We start from the raw sequence: 17060 nt of genomic DNA, 5'->3' as shown, positions 1-17060 counted from the left end.
GAATAATCACAACTTAAAACCCAGACATTCAAGAGGTTAAAAAAAGGAACTCACAATAAGCAGTCAGACAGCGCCTCGGATTGCACAGCCTTCCACAGGATCACGACAGATTTTATCACCAGCAGCTCCGTGGCCCTGCAACTGAGATCACTCATAATTAATGAATATTTTATTTGAACATTTGACAGCTCAGTAAGCAGTTTATGTAAGGCCGTTACTTTTATTTCTTCTGTAGTTGCCTTTGCAAACAGGAAACAGGAAACACACCTTCAAGAACACTGACATATCTCAGCCTAATTGGTCTTTGGCTTAAAGTACCCAGGGGCGAGTCTTGTACCACAGGGGAGATAAGTGCAGTCCCCAAAAGCATGAGACTCAGGTCTTAGCACTTCACAGTTTAAAATCATTTAGACAGATGCTATGCAGTCCATTTATTACAGAGAGAAACTAGCCTTCTCAGCAACATTCAGGCCTCATGGCCTTAATCCTGGAAGGACTATAAACTTTAGAATAAACTCATGTATATACCAATATATATACATATGTATACATATTATATATAATACACACATATGTGTTTACATATGCACATAAATATATACTATATTAAGTAATGCATTATTTAAAACATATATATGTAAGTAATATATTATTTTAAATAATATATATTTAAATAATATATATTAATATAATATAGTTATATTGTTATGTTATATTATATTATTATATTTATATATTTATAAATATATATTAATAATATATTTATTATATTTATAAATATAAATATATATTATATTTATATAACAGGATTTCCTGTTAAGTTAGGAACATGATTAATTTCCTAATTTGTTGATGATATAAATTAATATATATTAAATAATATATATTTAAAGAATATATTTAAAATAATATATATATTTTTGCCTAAACCATATATTGGAAACTATCACTCAGGAATCTTTTGGCTACAAATAACACAAACCCCACCTCAAACTCACTGATTCAAATAAATAACAAGACAAGGAAATATTATGGTTCATTGAGCTGGGGAAAAAAATGTCCAGGTGTACGGTTGGTTTTGGGAAAACAGAGGTTCACCACATCATTTGATTCTCTGGAGTTCTCTTGGCACAGGTATTCTCTGTAGATTGATTTCAACCTCAGGCTGCCTCCTTTCATGGTACAAAAAATACTAGCTGCAGCAATTCAAGACCACTTATGTATCTTTCAAGAGGATAGTGTTAGTACTCTGGCAGTCCCAAATTCTGAGGTCACTCAGATTGCCCATCACTGAATCAGTCACTAATACTTTGCTGAGTGGCTTTAAATTAATCAAGGCTTATCCCTGGAGGTGAGGGTAGAAACGTTCCAAAGAAAAATCGCATGGGAAGTCACTCAAGATACTGGAAGGGAAAAGGGATTATTATGGAGGAAATCAACAAATGTCCAGCACAACAATCTTTGGCAGTAACCTGAAGATTGGTATTTGAGGATGTGCATCCATGAGAACACTGTGTTCTCTAAAGATGTCAACAAGAGAATGAGCTGAGGTTCAAGAGATACTGATTACCCAAATCTTTACATTCAGGTGGGCTTTCTGTTAACATTAGATTTGCTCTCTAAAAACATAGGTCACGAGAGGCATCTGGGTGGCTCAGTTGGTTTCAGCTCAGGTCATGATCTTGTGATTTGTGGATTCAAGCCCTGCATCGGGCTCTGTGCTGACAGTGCAGAGCCTGCTTGGGATTCTCACCCTTTCTCTCTCTCTCTCTCTCTCTCTCTCTCTCTCTCTCTCTCTCTCTCTCTGCCCCTCCCATGTGTATGTGCTCTTTCTCTCAGTAAAATAAATAAAAAAGCTTTAAGAAAAAGAATTTAGGTCAGGATACTTCCATTTTGTTTATGAAATACATTTTATAGTGTATGAAGTGCTCCTGCATTTGATTTTGATCTTCCATTTTGACCTCCAAACAACTCTGTCGGGGGTGGGGGAGGAACAGGCGTTCCCAATGGAAGTTTAGAGAATGGGGCAGACACTGCTGGTTACCTATCCAATTCCCAGCATACTGTTTTTCTTTACAGAACCTTGATTTTGTTCAGGGCAGCAATTTGCCCTGTTAAAACCACAGCTAAGGATGGACAGGTGGAACAGCTTGGACCCTGGAGGTGTAAGCTAACATTACTGCGTAGGCTTCCTGGAAAAGCTCTTTAAAAAAAAAAAAAAAATGTTTATTTATTTTTTGAGAGAGAGAGAGACAGATCACGAGCAGGGGAGGGGCAGAGAAAGAGGGAGACACAGAATGTAAAGCAGGCTCCAGGCTCCAAACCATCAGCACACAGCCCGATGCGGGGCTCGAACCCAAGAACCGTGAGATCATGACCTAAGCCAAAGTCAGATGCTTAACTGACTGAGCCACCCAAGTGCCCCCTGGAAAAAGCTCTTTAAAGAGCTCTCCACTCGCTTTTTGCTCTTTGCCCTTCCTCTTCTTCATGCCTGAAACATTGATACAAGGCCAGAGATAGAGACATACTTTGCAGTCATGAAGTAACAAGCATGAAGACAAGAGCCACACGCTGTGAAGCCTAAACTGAAAAAAGGAGCCACTACACTAGTCCTGGTTTTCCTGCTCCCAGGCTGTTATATGAGGGGAATAAAACAAAACAAAACAAAACAAAACACACCTTTATTTGGCTAAGCTGCTGTAGAAGGGTTATTACAGGAGCTGAACGTACTCTGGATACAAGAAGCTTTTGCAACCACGTAATGACAGATCAAGGCTTAACTCCAGGCTCTTGATTCCTTGTCCAGCAATATTTCCCATAAACAGCAGTGCCTTTCCAAAAGCAGAATCTGTACTCTGAATACCACACAAACAGGCATGTTAAATTTATGCTTTCTTTCTTAACAAATAGCTTCTTTAAATGATCTGAGTCATAGTTCAAATGGTGAGAAGAGATTCATTGCTTTTCATTGCTTTTTGGTTTCTTTAGCTTTTTAACACGTGACACTCAAGCACTTACAAACCCGCTAAAGCAAGAATGTCTTGGCTACAGTAAAGGAAACCCATCATTTGACCAAAATTTCTTTCAAAGTTGCCTAAAGGAGAATTGGCCATCTTCCCAAATCTCACCATGGTTGAATTTTCTTCCTGGACCTTCTCATGAATTCAGGTATTAAAAGACAAAAGAGGAGTAGGAACTTGGAAATCACCACTCTGTCCTAACAACAAGTAGAATGCAAGAACTCCTCTTGGAACACGTTAAGATAGGGAAGCACACAGGGCAAACCACTGTCCCCCAGATTAGAGAGATGGATGGATGGCTTCCCTGAGCAGGGACTTACCAGCAGCAACTGCTGTAGGAAGCAGTGCTGGGGTAGGAAAACTTGAACTGTAATTTCTGAATTGCTGGAATTTCTGTGGGGACAACTCTGAGAGTTAAAAGCTCTGGGGGTACCTAGTCAAAAGGGAGCTCTCCCAATACTGTGAGATTTACTTGCAGGACATCTACCAGATTCCCACAGTAAATATCAGAGAAAAATCCCCTCCAGCTTCCAGAATGCAGAGGGCGAAAGGATCCATTTTGAAATATGCCAGAGCACTCTGTTCTTTTTCTTTTTTAAATTTATTTATTATTTATTTTGAGAGAGCAGGTTGGGGAGGGGCAGAGAGAGAATCCCAAGCAGGCTCCGAACTGTCAGTGCAGAACCCGATGCAGGGCTTGAACTCACGAACCGTAAGATCATGACCTGAGCTGAGGTTTGACTGAACCACCCAGGCGTCCCAGAGCACTCTGTTCTTAGCAAGGCCCACCCTCTGGGTAAACTAGTTAATGAGAGCCTAACCTGCTAGAGTATTATGAGAACCTAACTGACCTGGGAAAGGGAAATACTGAAACCAGTCTCCTCTAGCCTTCAATGTGGGAGAAAGCAAATACTGAACTTCAGTCCACTCCAGCCATCCTGAGAAAAGGGGGAGAAAAAAACTGCAACACTGTGATGGCCACAGTCCAGAGGCACAGGCTTGCTAAAAGGCTGATCACAGAATGCGTAAAACACCTCCTCTCTCTGAGAACCTCACCACCACATTACTAAAGATCTATTTATAGCAGTTCCTTTCACCTGGTACATTGTATCTGGCTAGCAGGAAAAATTTACAAGGCATACCAAAAGAAAAAGCGCGCACACACACACACACATACACACAACTTGAAGAGACAGAGCAAGCATCAGTACCAATCAAGGCTGGGAAGTTGGAATTAAAAGACAACAGAGCTCTCACAAAAGGATGAAATAATTTACTGAGCCAAAAGTCAAGGAGGAATCATACCCAAAGATCAATTCCAGAGGGATTAAGGACTTAGCTAAAAAAAAAAAAAAAAAAAAAAAAAAAAAAAAAGTTATAATGTGGAAGAAAATATAGAACATCTTTCAGACCTCCAAATGGGAAAAGCGTTAAGGCACAAAACTGTTTATTGCAGAAGGAAAGATTGATAAATGTTCCCTACTATAATATTAAGATCTTTGTTTATCAAAAAGTACAATAAAGAGGGACACCTGGGTGGCTCAATTGGTTGAACATCCAACTCTCGATTCGGCTCAGGTCATGATCCCAGTGTTGTGGGATCAAGTCCTGCATTGGGCTCCATTCTAAGTGCGGACTCTGCTTAGGAGTCTCTCTCACTCTCTCCCTCTTCCCCTCTCCCCCATTCATGCATTCTCTCTCTCTCTCTCCCTCTAAAAAACAAAAACAAAAAAAGTATGATAAAGAAAGCAAAAAACTTGCCAACATCTGCCACAAGTTTGCAGCAAGTAAAATCAACAAAAGGCCAGTTTTTAGATTATATAAAGAAATGTTACAAATCAGTAAAAGACAACATAATAGAAAAATGAGCAAAAGATCTGACACATTGTCACAGAAGAGAAAAACAAGAATGGTAAATGTACATATAAAAAGACAAGCAACCTCATTTGTAATCAAGAAAATGCAAATTTAGCTGATGGTGGGTGTATTAGTTGATATAAGCCTCTCAAACAATTTAACCTTAACTCATGAAGTTGAACACACTCCTACCTATATTCTCTAGAGAAATTCTTGCATAGCAGCGCTGGAAAACAGGCACAAAATGTTTATAACACCTTTCTTAAAAAAAAAAAAAAAAAAGCTATATTTAACATAAATGCCCACCAACAGGTAAAGAAATAAACTGAGCTACATACATATAATGAAATATTAGACAACAAGGAAAATGAATAAATCAAAGCTACAGGCAACAACTTGGGTGAACTGTAAAAGCACAAAGAATGAAAAAAAAGCAAGTATTGGTGACTTGTTTTTATAAATAAAACCCAAGAAGAGCACATACAAACAATATTTTTGTTTAGGTAAGCCTACATCTAATATATTTTTATAGTTACATTTCATTTTATCACACGTGAAGATCTGTGTAACCAGCACTGCAATCAAGGTACAGAACTATTTATCACCACACAGAACAACATCCTACTACCATTTACAGCCACACCCATCCTCTCAGCTCCCACCCCTTATCCCTCGAAACCACAAACTTGTTCTCTTTCTAATTTTGTTATGTCTAGAATGTTAATAAGTGGAAACATATAATATATGACCTTTTGATGTTGGGTTTTTTAATTCAGCATAATGCTGAATTGAGATCCCAGGCACTGCCTGTATCCAAGTTGTTATTTGTATCAATAGTTGGCTCCTTTTTATGGCTGAATAGTATCTCACCGTTTGCATGTATATTTCACCACTGTATATTTAACCACTATTTATATTTATGTATATTTAACCACTATGTATATTTAACCACTATTGTAGGACGTGTTGCTTGTTTTCAGCTTTTGGCTTATTACAAATAAAGCTGTTGGGAAAAATTGTCTATAAGTTTTTCTGCGGACGTAAGTTGTTTCTCTGGGATAAATGCCCAGGAGAGGGACTGCTGGGTCTTATGATTCAGTTTAGGTTTAGTTTTTAAGAAACTGCCAAGCTATTTTCCAGAGTGGCTGTACCATTTTAACCACCATCAATGAATAAGAGATTCAATTTTGCCACATCTTTGCCAGCATTTGGCATTATCACTATTTATTTCAGGCTATTTTACTAGATGTGTAGTGATATTTCATTATGGTCTTCATTTGCATTTCCCTAATACCTAGTAATGTTGAACATCTTCAAGTGCTTATCTGCCATCTATATGTCCTTTTCAGTTAAATGTCTCTTTCTATCTTTTGCCCATTCTCTAATAGAACTGTTTCTTTTTTAACTAAGTTTCGAATTCTTTATATAGCCTAGATTTAAGTCCTTTGTTAGGTACATGTTTTGTTAAGTTTTTTCTCTCCATCTATAGCTTGTCTTTTCATATTCTTAACAGAGTCCTTTATAGAGCAAACATTTTTAATTTGGATGAATTTAAATTTATTTTTTTTCTTTTGGAAATTATGCCTTTAGTGCCATGTTTAAGGACTCTTCACACAGCCAAAAGTCCTGAATATTTTCACCCATGTTTTCTTCTAAAATTTGTATAGTTTAATATTTTATATTTAAAATTGTTTAAGTTTATTTATTTATTTAGAGAGAGACAGAGACAGCATAAGCGGGGGAGAGTCAGAGAGAGAGGGAGAAGATAAAGAATCCCAAGCAGGCTCTGCACCATCAGCACAGAGCCCAATGTGGGGCTTGAACTCACAAAACTGTGAGATCATGACCTGAGCCAAAACAGAGTCAGACACTTAACTGACTGAGCCACTCAGGCGCCCCTATATTTTATATTTAAATGTATGATCCAATTGGAATTAAGCTGTGGGATTTTTAGGTTGAGGTTATCCAGTTGCTCCAGCACTAATGCTGAAAAGAATATCTTATCTCCATTGAATTGCTGTTACATACTTCTCAAAAATCATTTGGCTATATTTATATGTGACTACTTACAGGTCTTCCATTGATCTATGTGTCCATCCCTCCCTCTGCTATTTCCACAGTCCTCATTATTGTAGCTATGTAAGTCTTGAAATCAAGTAGAGTGATTCCTCCCATTTTATTCTTTTTCAAAACTGGTTTAGACATTCTAGTTCCTTTCCCTTTTTGTATAAATTTTTATTTTATTTTGTTTTTTCATTTTTATCAAGTTTAAACATTTTTATTCCAGTATAATTAACATACAGTGTTATGTTAGTTTCAGGTGTACAATATAGTGATTCAACAATGCTATACATTACTTAGTGCTCATCATGATAAGCACTATTTCTCCATCATTTCTCCCTTCCCCCCATCCATCTCCCCTCTACTAACCCTCTGTTTATTCTCTATAGTTAACAGTCTGTTTCTTGGTCTCTCTCTCTCTCTCTCTCTCTCTCTCAAACTTATTTATTTCGAGAGAGAGAGCAGGGAAGAGGCAGAGAGACAGGGAGAGAGAAAATCCCAAGCAGGCTCCCTTAGTGTCAGCAAGGAGCCAGATGCTTAACCAACTAAGCCATCCAGGCACCCCATCTCTCTTTTTTTCCCTTTGTTCATTTGTTTTATTTCTTAAATTCCACATAAGAGTGAAATCATATGGTATTTGTCTTTCTCTGACTGATTTTATTTCACTTAGCATTATACTCTCTAGCTCCATCCACATTGTTGCAAATGGCAAGATTTCATTCCTTTTTATGGCTGAATAATATTCTGTGTGTGTGTGTGTGTGTGTGTGTGTGTGTGTGTGTGTGTGTGTACCACATCTTCTTTATCCATTCATCTATTGATAGACATTTGGGCTGCTTCCATAATTTGGCTATTGTAAAAACTGTTGCAGTAAACATGAGGGTGCATATATCTTTTTGAATTAGTGTTTTTTTATTCATTGGGTAAATACCCAGTAGTGCGATTACTGGATTGTGGGTAGTTCCATTTTTAACTTTTTTTTGAGGAAACTTCATACTGTTTTCCACAGTGGATGTACCAGTTTGCCTCACCACAAAAAGTGCACAAGGATTCCTTTTTCTCCACGTCCTTGCTAACACTTGTTGTTTCTTGTGTTGTTCATTTTAGCCATTCTGGCAGGTGTGAGGTGACACTGTAGTTTTGACTTGCATTTCCCTGATGATGAGTGACATTGAGTATCTTTTCGTATGTCCATTGGCCATTTATAGGTCTCCTTTTTGTGTAAATTTTTAGAGTAATCTTGTCTATATTTACAAAAATCTTTTCTGGAATTTTTGTAAGAATTTCATTAAACCTAAATATCAATTTGGGGAAAGTTGACATATCCACTATGTTGAATCTTCCAATCCATGAATTAGATTCATAGTATGGCTCTTCATTTATTTAGATCTTCTCATTTGATTTCTTTCATCAACATTTTGTAGTTTTCAGCATACAAATCCTACATGTTATGTTAGATTTACATACAAGTTTCATATGTTTTTGAGCTATCATAAGTGATATTGTACATTTAATTTCAATACCCATGTATACATTGCTAGTATATAGAAATACAGTTGATTTTTGTTTCTTTTATACCCTTCAACTTAGCTGAACTTACCTATTAGTTCTAGTGTTTTGTAGATTCCACTGGATTTTTCTCATGCCATCTGCAAACAGAAACAATTTTATTTCTACCTTCTGATCTGTATGCCTTTTATTTTCTCTTCTTAGTTTATTGTACCGTGTAGAACTCCCAGTAGTATGTTGAATAGTTGTAATGACAAAGAACATCCTTGTCTTGCTCCTGATATTATGGGGAAAGAATTCAGTCTTTCACTATTAAATATGCTGTTAGCTGCAGGTGTTTGATAGATATTATGAAATCAATTTTAGGAAGTTCCCTCCTATTCCTATTTTTGAGAGTTTTTTTTTTTTTTAATCATGAATGGGGGTTGAACTTTGTCAAATACTTTCTCTGCTTCCATTAGCATGATTGTGATTTTTTTCTTTAGATTGTTTATATGGTGGGTTATACTGCTTGATTTTCAAATATTGAATGAGTCTTACATCCCTAAAATAAACTCCACCTGGCCATGGTATATAATTATTTTTATATAATTATTTTTATACATAGCTGAATGCTATTTGCTATTTGTTAAGGAATTTTGCATTTATCTTCATGAGAGCCATTAGTCTCTAGCTTTCTTACATTGTATTGTCTTTTTCTAGTTTTGGTATCAGAATAGCTTCATAAGATGAAGCTTTTCTATTTTCTGGAAGAGAGTGATAGGATTGATGTAATTCTTTAAATATTTGGTAGAATTTTCCAGTGAAACCAACTGGATCTGGAATTTTCTGTTTTGGAAGGACTTGTATGAAATGGATTCATTTCCCAAAAAGCACAAGCTACCACAACCCACACAACAAATACCGATAATTTGAATAGCCTTATACCTAAGAAAATTTAATTAGTAATCTGGAAGCTTCCTTCCAAAACAGAAAATGTGTAGGGTTGTTTGAAGTATTCCTTTATTTTTCTTTTGATGCCTGCACGTCTATAGTGATGGTTAGTCTTTTTGATTCCAGATACTGGTAATGTGTGTCTTCTCTCTGTCAGTGTTGTTGAAGGCTTATCAATGTTGTTGATCTTTTCAAAGAATCAGTTTGGGCTTTAATCTATTCTCTCTATTGTTTGTCTCTTTTCAATTTTATTGGTTTTTGTTCTTTATTATTCTTTCTTATGCCTGCTTTGGGTTCATTTGCTCCTTTTTACAAATTAAAAAAAAAAAAAAAAAAAACTAGTTTCTGGAGGCACCTGGGTGGTTCACTCAGTTAAGCATCTGACTTCAGCTCAGGTCACAATCTCATGGTTGGTGGATTTGAGCCCTGAGTCGGGCTCTGTGTTAACAGCTCAGAGCCTGCAGCCTGCTTTGGATTCTGTCTTTCCCTCTCTCTCTCTCTGCCCTTCCTCACTTCTGTTCTCTCTCTCTCTCTCCCAAAAATAAATAAACTTAAAAAATAGTTTCTAGAGATGAGAATTTCAGTTATTAACTTGAGACTTCTCTTTCCTAACATACTTAGTGCTATAAAATTCCCTCTCAGAACTGCGTTAGCTGAGCCTCACAAATTTTGTTATGTTGTATTTTCATTTTCATTTACTTCAATGTATTTTTAAAAATTCCCTTAAGAATTCCTCTTTGACCCACAGATGTTTTAGAAGTTTGTTGTTTCAGTTCTAAGTATTTAGAGATTTTCCTGTAATGTTTCCATTATTGATTCCTGGTCTGATTCCGCTGTAGTCAGAGAATACACTGTATGATTTCGATTCTTCAAATTTGTTGAGGTTTGTTTTATGGATTATGGCCTATCCTGGCATATATTTTGTGGCACTTGAAAAGAATGTCTTTTCCCCTGTTGCCGGGTGGACTATAAACATAAATCAGATCTGGCTGACTGATCATGTTGCTGTGTTCTCTGTACTGGCTGGTTTTCCATCTAGTTGTTCTATGAATTGTTAAAAAAAGGTGTGTTGAGGTTTCCAACTCTAACTATAGAGTTGTCTATTCTTTCAGTTATCAGCTTTTGTTTCACATATTTTGCTCTGTTTGGTCCATATTTAGGATTTGTGTGCAAAATATTATGTTTGCTATGTCTCTTTGGTAGATTGACCCTTTTATCATTATGTAATGTCCCTCTGTCCCTGGTCTTTTTTTTTTTTTTCTTTTTTGCTCAGAAGTCTTCTTTATCTGATCTTAATATAACCATTCTTGCTTGCTTCTGATTAATGTTTGTATGATATATCTTTTTTCTATCTTTTTACTTTCACTCTCCTATATTGATATATTTGAAGGTAGTTTCTTGTAGACAGCATCTAGTTGGGTCATTTTTATTTTTATTTTTTTTTAATTTTTAAGTAAGCTCTATGCCCAATGTGGGGCTTGAACTCACAACCCTGAGATCAAGAGTCAAACGCTCTACCAACTGAGCCAGCCAAGCACCCAAACTGGGTCATTTTTTTAAATCTATTGTGTCAACTGCTTTCTTATAATTTGTATACTTAGGCCATTCACATTTAATGTAATTACTTGGGTTATGGTCTGCCATTTTACTTTTTGTTTCCTGTTTGTTATTTTCCCTTTCTTTATTTTCATTTTCCAGCCTTATTGTGGATACTGGAACATTTCTTAGAATTCCATTTTTATTTATCTATAGTTTTTTTTAGTATATCTCTTTGTATGGCTTTTTAATGGTTGTTCTTCATATTACCCTAAATATATGTAACTTGTCAGAATCTATTATTTTTTTTCATTTATTTTTATTTTTATTTTTTTATTTAATTTTTTAATGTTTATTTATTTTTGAGAGAGACAGAGAGAAAGAGCATGAGTGATGGATGGCAGAGAGAGAAGGAGACACAGAATGTGAGGTAGGGTTCTAGGCTCTGAGCTGTCAGCACAGAGCCCAAGGCAGGGCTCGAAGTCACAAACTGTGAGATCATGACTTGAGCCAAAGTTGGACACTTAACAGACTGAGTCACCCAGGCACCCTGTGAGTCTATTGTTTTTAATGTTATACCAGTGCAATTAGATTCCTTAACTCCCTTTACATCATTTTACTCTCCCTCATTTATAAAATAACTTTCTTTTTTTTAAAGTTTATTTATTTGAGAGAGAGAGAATGTGCATGAGTGTATGTGGGGGAAGGGCAGAGAGAGAGAATCCCAAACAAGCTTTGCACTGTCGGTGCAGAGCCCAACTTGAGGCTCGAACTCTCCAATTGTGATATCATGACCTGAGCTGAAAGCAAGAGTCGATGCTTAACTGACTGAGCCACCCAGGCACCCCTAAAAAATAACTTTCTTAAACATTTCTTCTACTACACTGAGTCACATCAATGTTAAAATTTTGTTTCAATCATCTAATTTAGAAAACTAAGAGCAGAAGGAAGCTTATTGTATTTATCCCTATTTTTACTCTTTGTTTTATTCTTTCTTCCATACTGATGTTCCCTCTTCCATCATTCCCTTTTTGTTTAGAGAAATTTCCTTTAGCTATTTTTTTAAGATGAGCCTGCTGGTGACACATTACTAGGTATTCCTTCAGCTGAAAATGTCTTTATTTCCCCTTCATTCCTGAAGGATGTTTTCATTGCTTGGGTTGACAGTTCCTTCAACATTTGAAAATATTCTGCCACTTACTTCTGGCCTCTATGGTTTCTGATGAGGAATTCACTATCTAATTATTTCTCCTTATAGATAAGGTCTCATTTCACTCTTGCTGCTTTCAAATCTTTTCTTTGACTTTATTTTTCAGAACTTTGACTAAGATGTATCTTAGTGTGGATTTTTTTAGGTTAATCCTGTTTGGGGTCTTACTCAACTTCTTGAAACTATAGGTCTGTGTCTCTTACCAAGTTTGGAAGACTTTCAGCAATTGTTTCTTCAAATACTTTTTTGGTCTCCTCTTCCTCTTTCTTTCCTTCTAGCATGCCGATGATACACACGGTATACAATTTTTATATCCCTTTGGGTCCCCTGAGGCCCTGTCTCCCCACCCCCACCCCCCAATTTTGATTCTATTTTCTCTGTTGTTCACATTGGGTAATTTATTATTTTTTTTTTCATTTTTATCTATTTTTGAGACAGAGAGAGAGAGAGAGAGAGAGAAAGGTGGAGAGGCAGAGGGACAGGGAGATACAGAATCCAAAGCAGGCTCCAGGCTCTGAGCTGTCAGTACAGAGCCCAATGCAGAGCTTGAACCCAGGAACTGTGAGATCATGACCTGAGCCAAAGTCAGAGGCTTAACCTACTGAGCCACCCAGGTGCCTCAGATTGGGTACTTTCTATTATTTTATCTGTAAGTACACTGATTCTTTCCTTTGTTTCTTGTATTCTACTGTTGAACCCACTCATTAAACACTTTTTACTTCATTTATTATATTTTTCAATTTCTAGGAAACTGAAAAACATAGCAAAATTTAAAAAGAACACAAAAATCAAGCCAAAACATTTTTTTTTTTTTGATGTTGCAAAGGGAAGCAACTCTTTTCTGCTTCCTAAGAAATGAATACATTGATGGGGGGACAAGGGGTTGAATGACCATGCAGACTGATACGACTCGCACTTGGAAAGGTCTTGCTTTCATTCAACATCTCTCTCTAGAACATGTCCTGGGAGTTCCTCTCCAGAAAAATGTGGCTGTTCTGGGCATAACTGACTCCCAGAGACAGGGCAGGCAGTTGAGGCAGGAACAAGCAATGTTTCAGCATTAAGCTATAAAATACTACAGTACTGGGTGCTACAGAGCTTTCTTCCTCTGGCCTTTTCTTTTCTGTTTTTATGTATGTATGTATGTATGTATGTATGTATGTATGTATGTATGTATGTATGTATGTATATTTCAGAGAAAGAGAGCTTGAGCAGAGGGGAGAGAGGCGGAGAGGGAGAGGGAGAAGGAGAGGGAGAGGGAGAAGGAGAGGGAGAGGGAGAGAGGGAGAGGGAGAGGGAGAGAGAGGGAGAGGGAGAGAGAGAGAGAGGAAGAAAGGGAGAGAGTGAGGGAGGGAGGGAGGGAGGGAGGGGGAGAGAGAGAGAGAGAGAGAGAGAGAGAGAGAGAGAGAGAGAGAGGATCCCAAGCAGGCTCCATACTCAGCACAGAGCCCAACACTGGGATCATGACCCGAACTGAAATCAAGAGTCCATCACTCAACCAACTGAGCCACCAGGTGCCCCTTCTAGCTTTTTCAATCCCACCTTACCACTTCCTATTTTAACCCTTCTGCTCCATAAGATCCTTTAATCTTTGCATGTATTTTTATACTTTTCTCTCCTCTGGCATCATCTTCCTCTGGCATCCTGCTTGTTCACCTGGTCGCCAACCCTTTTTGTGTGTATTAGGGCATTTTGTTCATGTGTTGCTTCTCTGACCCAGCTCCTTGACTGGGGCTCTTGACCTGGCTAAATACCACCTACACATTTTAATGGGTTCACTTTTAACAATGCTTATGTTGCTCTCCAAAGCTAATGGAATACAAATCTTTCTTTCTTCTCTTCAAGGTGGGGGTGAGGGAGACTGATTTTCAAGCCTCCTCTCTCTAGGAGATGTTTCTATGTGATCACCAGCTGCTTCTTGTACACGCTTCTTCCATACCAAACCCAGCACGTGGAGGCAGGAAGAGAAATGGGTAGGAGGACAAATTAACACTGAAAAGCTTGACAAATACTAACAGCAAATACTAAAAATAACTAGGCAGAAGTAGTCTACTTTTAGGAATTTCATTTGTGCCTTTGTGCTGGGGGCGAGGAGGAGGGAGAGATAGGGCTGTGGAAAAGGGACTGGAAATGTTACTGTTCTCTGGAGGTGGAGGCACTAAGAATTCCCCAGGCAGACAGCACCACCCCACCCCCTCCCTGAAATAACTCTTTCTCAGCTTTCTCAGGCTTCCACAGCTCTGCAAATGGCTCCCTCCTGGTGCTGCAAATGGCATGCCTGTTTTTGACAGCAGAGAGGAAAAGCAGCTAAGAGATTCCAGGCTGGTTTGCTCCTCAACTTCACCTTCTCACTATTGTAGAATAGCCTGGCCATCTTTTGACCTCAGTCCCAGAGAGCAGAGGGTAGTTGGGAACAGTGCGTGCCGCCTGTATGTCTCTGAGTGTCTGGTGTGCTGGGTGTGACATGGCAAAGCTATTAATCCCACATGACACAATCTGCATGGTAGATCTCACAGAGTAGGGGTTCCACATGTCCCCCATAAAGGCTTCTGCTGGATATTCCTACTGCCCCCTTCTAAGATTGGAGACACAGACAAACAATCCTGATCCTTTCATGGCCAGGATCTCCTGGTCTAATAAAATGGAGGAAAGTGAGTCTGTTAAATTCTGTTTCTGTCATTTTCCCCTCCTTGGTGAGAAATTCAATTACACTACGAATTAATATGGATCACTAGCGCTGAAGGAAGATACAACACGAGGAAAATAAATGGTTCCCACTTAGATGAGTTACATGCACTTTTGAGCTCTTCATCATATCTGTCCCATGCAAGCAGCAAAGAGGGAGTATCTTGAGCCTGAGTCTTCCCCTCCTGCTCCCCTAATCCCTTCTCCATAACATGTACTTGATAGCACAGAGAGCAAAAAGAAATAAAAGCCTTCCTTCTTCTTCCCTACTTCCAAAATCTCCACCTCTTTATCTCCCCCTCCTTCTTTCATGGCTTGGATGAAGAGGGAGCATCCTCCATGCAAAGGTTAATCCCTCCATTTACATCCTGATTCTCCCCCTCCAGCATCATCCACAACTCACTCCATCCCTTAATCCCATCACCCCTCTTACATCCTCAGGATGCCACTACCCTGGGCTCCTCAGAGGCTGGCAAACAGCCTCGGCCTCTCTAATCCTGAAAACCTGCCTTCCATTTTGTTATTCTTTACCATCTCATATCTCTCCTTCTGTTCTCCATCACAACTCCTATAAGAGAGATATACGCAGATCACTTCCATCTCCCTTACTTTATTTACTCCTTAACCCGTTGCAACCAGACCCCCATCTGCTTTCTCTAAGGTCCCTGATGATTTCCACGTAGCCAAAAGCAATGGTCTTGACCTTTCTGTTCAGCACTCTGCCTTTGGATTCCATGATAGTACAATATCCTAGCTTTCCTGGGTCCTATCTGTCTCTCCCTAGGCTCTTATACCATCTTTTCCTCTTCTGACCATCCCATAATTATGGGCAATCCCCACAGGCAAAGATTGCTAGATTTAGCAAATAAAAATACAGAATACCCAGTTAAATTTGAATTTCAAATCAACAACGTATATATATTTTTTAGTGGAAGTGTACCTAAATACTGCAAGGAACATTCTTATACTAAAATATGATTCTTCGTTGATCTGAAATTCAATCTTAACTGAACATCTTGTATTTTATCTGGCAATTCTACCATAGTTGTTTCTTCAATGCTCATCTCTTCTAACTTCCTCCCTTATGAGGTTTTTGATGCTCAGGCTTCAATGATTACCTTTTATCAGGTAACTTCTAAAATTTCATCTGCAGCAGTTTCCCCTCTCTCCCTCCCTCTCCCTCTCCCTCTGCCTCTTCCTCTCCCTTTTCCTCTCTCCCTCTCGCATGCATTCCTCTGTTCTCTCCAGGGCATTTTACAGTATATTCAATTTATTTTATATAAAGTCAAACTTATTATTTTTGACCCCAAAACCTTTTCTACCTGGCTTCTCTATTTCTACTAATACCTCCTCCACCCTCCCAGCCACCTCAATTACAAATCCAGCAGTCCTCCCTAGTCAAGTGGCTGAATATTGGTTAATGTTACTACTCTCACTGGCATCATCAGATCTTTCTTCCCATTAACATGGATACTGCTAATAGAGGCCCCTGCCATCTCTATAGGACTTATATAAACCATACTAGGCTAGCGAAATCATCTTCTGATTAGTCCCCCTACTTCTATTCTCATTCACCTTCCACTCTTCCACACTCAGTTCATATCCTAATTAAAGCACAGGTGTGGCTATGCCATTTCCTTGATCAAGGAAGCTTCTAGTGGCTCCTGGTTAAAATTCAAACTCCCTAGCCAGCATTCAGGGCCTCCCATAAGTTGATTTTTCTCCTCTTAGTCTCCCTGTCATCTCCTCTATGCACCCCAAACCTCAGACACATCAGAACACCATGTCTGGGGGTTTCCTATCTCTGCTCACACTCAAACTTAGAAGTAGACTACTTTGAGCATGACTCTTACAATTTCTGCATAAATGGGTGTTCACTAAATACTGTTGAATTTGTGAAATCAGCTCTAAGTTATCCATATTAACAGAAATTAAGTAATTAAAGCCACAAACCATATATGTGATAAAACAAATGAATTCACTTTTCTACAAACCCATTTTTTTCTTTCTACCAATTAGGGGCAATGTCAAGCTTGTATAAACATCTCATGCCTTGTGATGTCAAGTCACAACTGGACTCTGACAGAGGACCTGCAGGGGCACAGACAGACAGAGATCTCACCTATTCTCTGCTGCCTCTCTTGACTTACTTTTTGAACTCTGATGCCTTCTCAATATCCCCCAGTTCTTACAAATGAAAGGTAATATTCTCTGTAAATGTACTTGAATTCTCTGTTACATAAATTTCC

At 38.2% G+C, this 17060-nt stretch overlaps 1 protein-coding gene across 3 annotated transcripts in view; it reads right to left on the bottom strand.

Moving 5' to 3' along the window:
• NCALD (neurocalcin delta) overlaps positions 1-17060 on the bottom strand; it is a 404040-nt gene that overhangs the window by 160704 nt on the left and 226276 nt on the right. For 2 of the 3 annotated variants that reach the window (XM_086695132.1, XM_025922630.2), the window contains one exon: positions 55-141. The gene's annotated coding sequence lies outside the window, so the exon portion shown is untranslated. Of the gene's footprint in view, positions 1-54; positions 142-8538; positions 8588-17060 lie in introns of all 3 variants that reach the window. The other variant, XM_086695133.1, reaches the window with a different exon arrangement.

The sequence above is a fragment of the Puma concolor genome, chromosome F2 (assembly GCF_028749965.1).
Source record: "Puma concolor isolate L17-30 chromosome F2, mPumCon1.1.hap2, whole genome shotgun sequence".
NCBI classification, from domain to species: domain Eukaryota; kingdom Metazoa; phylum Chordata; class Mammalia; order Carnivora; family Felidae; genus Puma; species Puma concolor.
The sequence above is the reverse complement of the archived record's forward strand: the minus strand, read 5'-3'. Positions and strand labels throughout refer to the sequence as shown.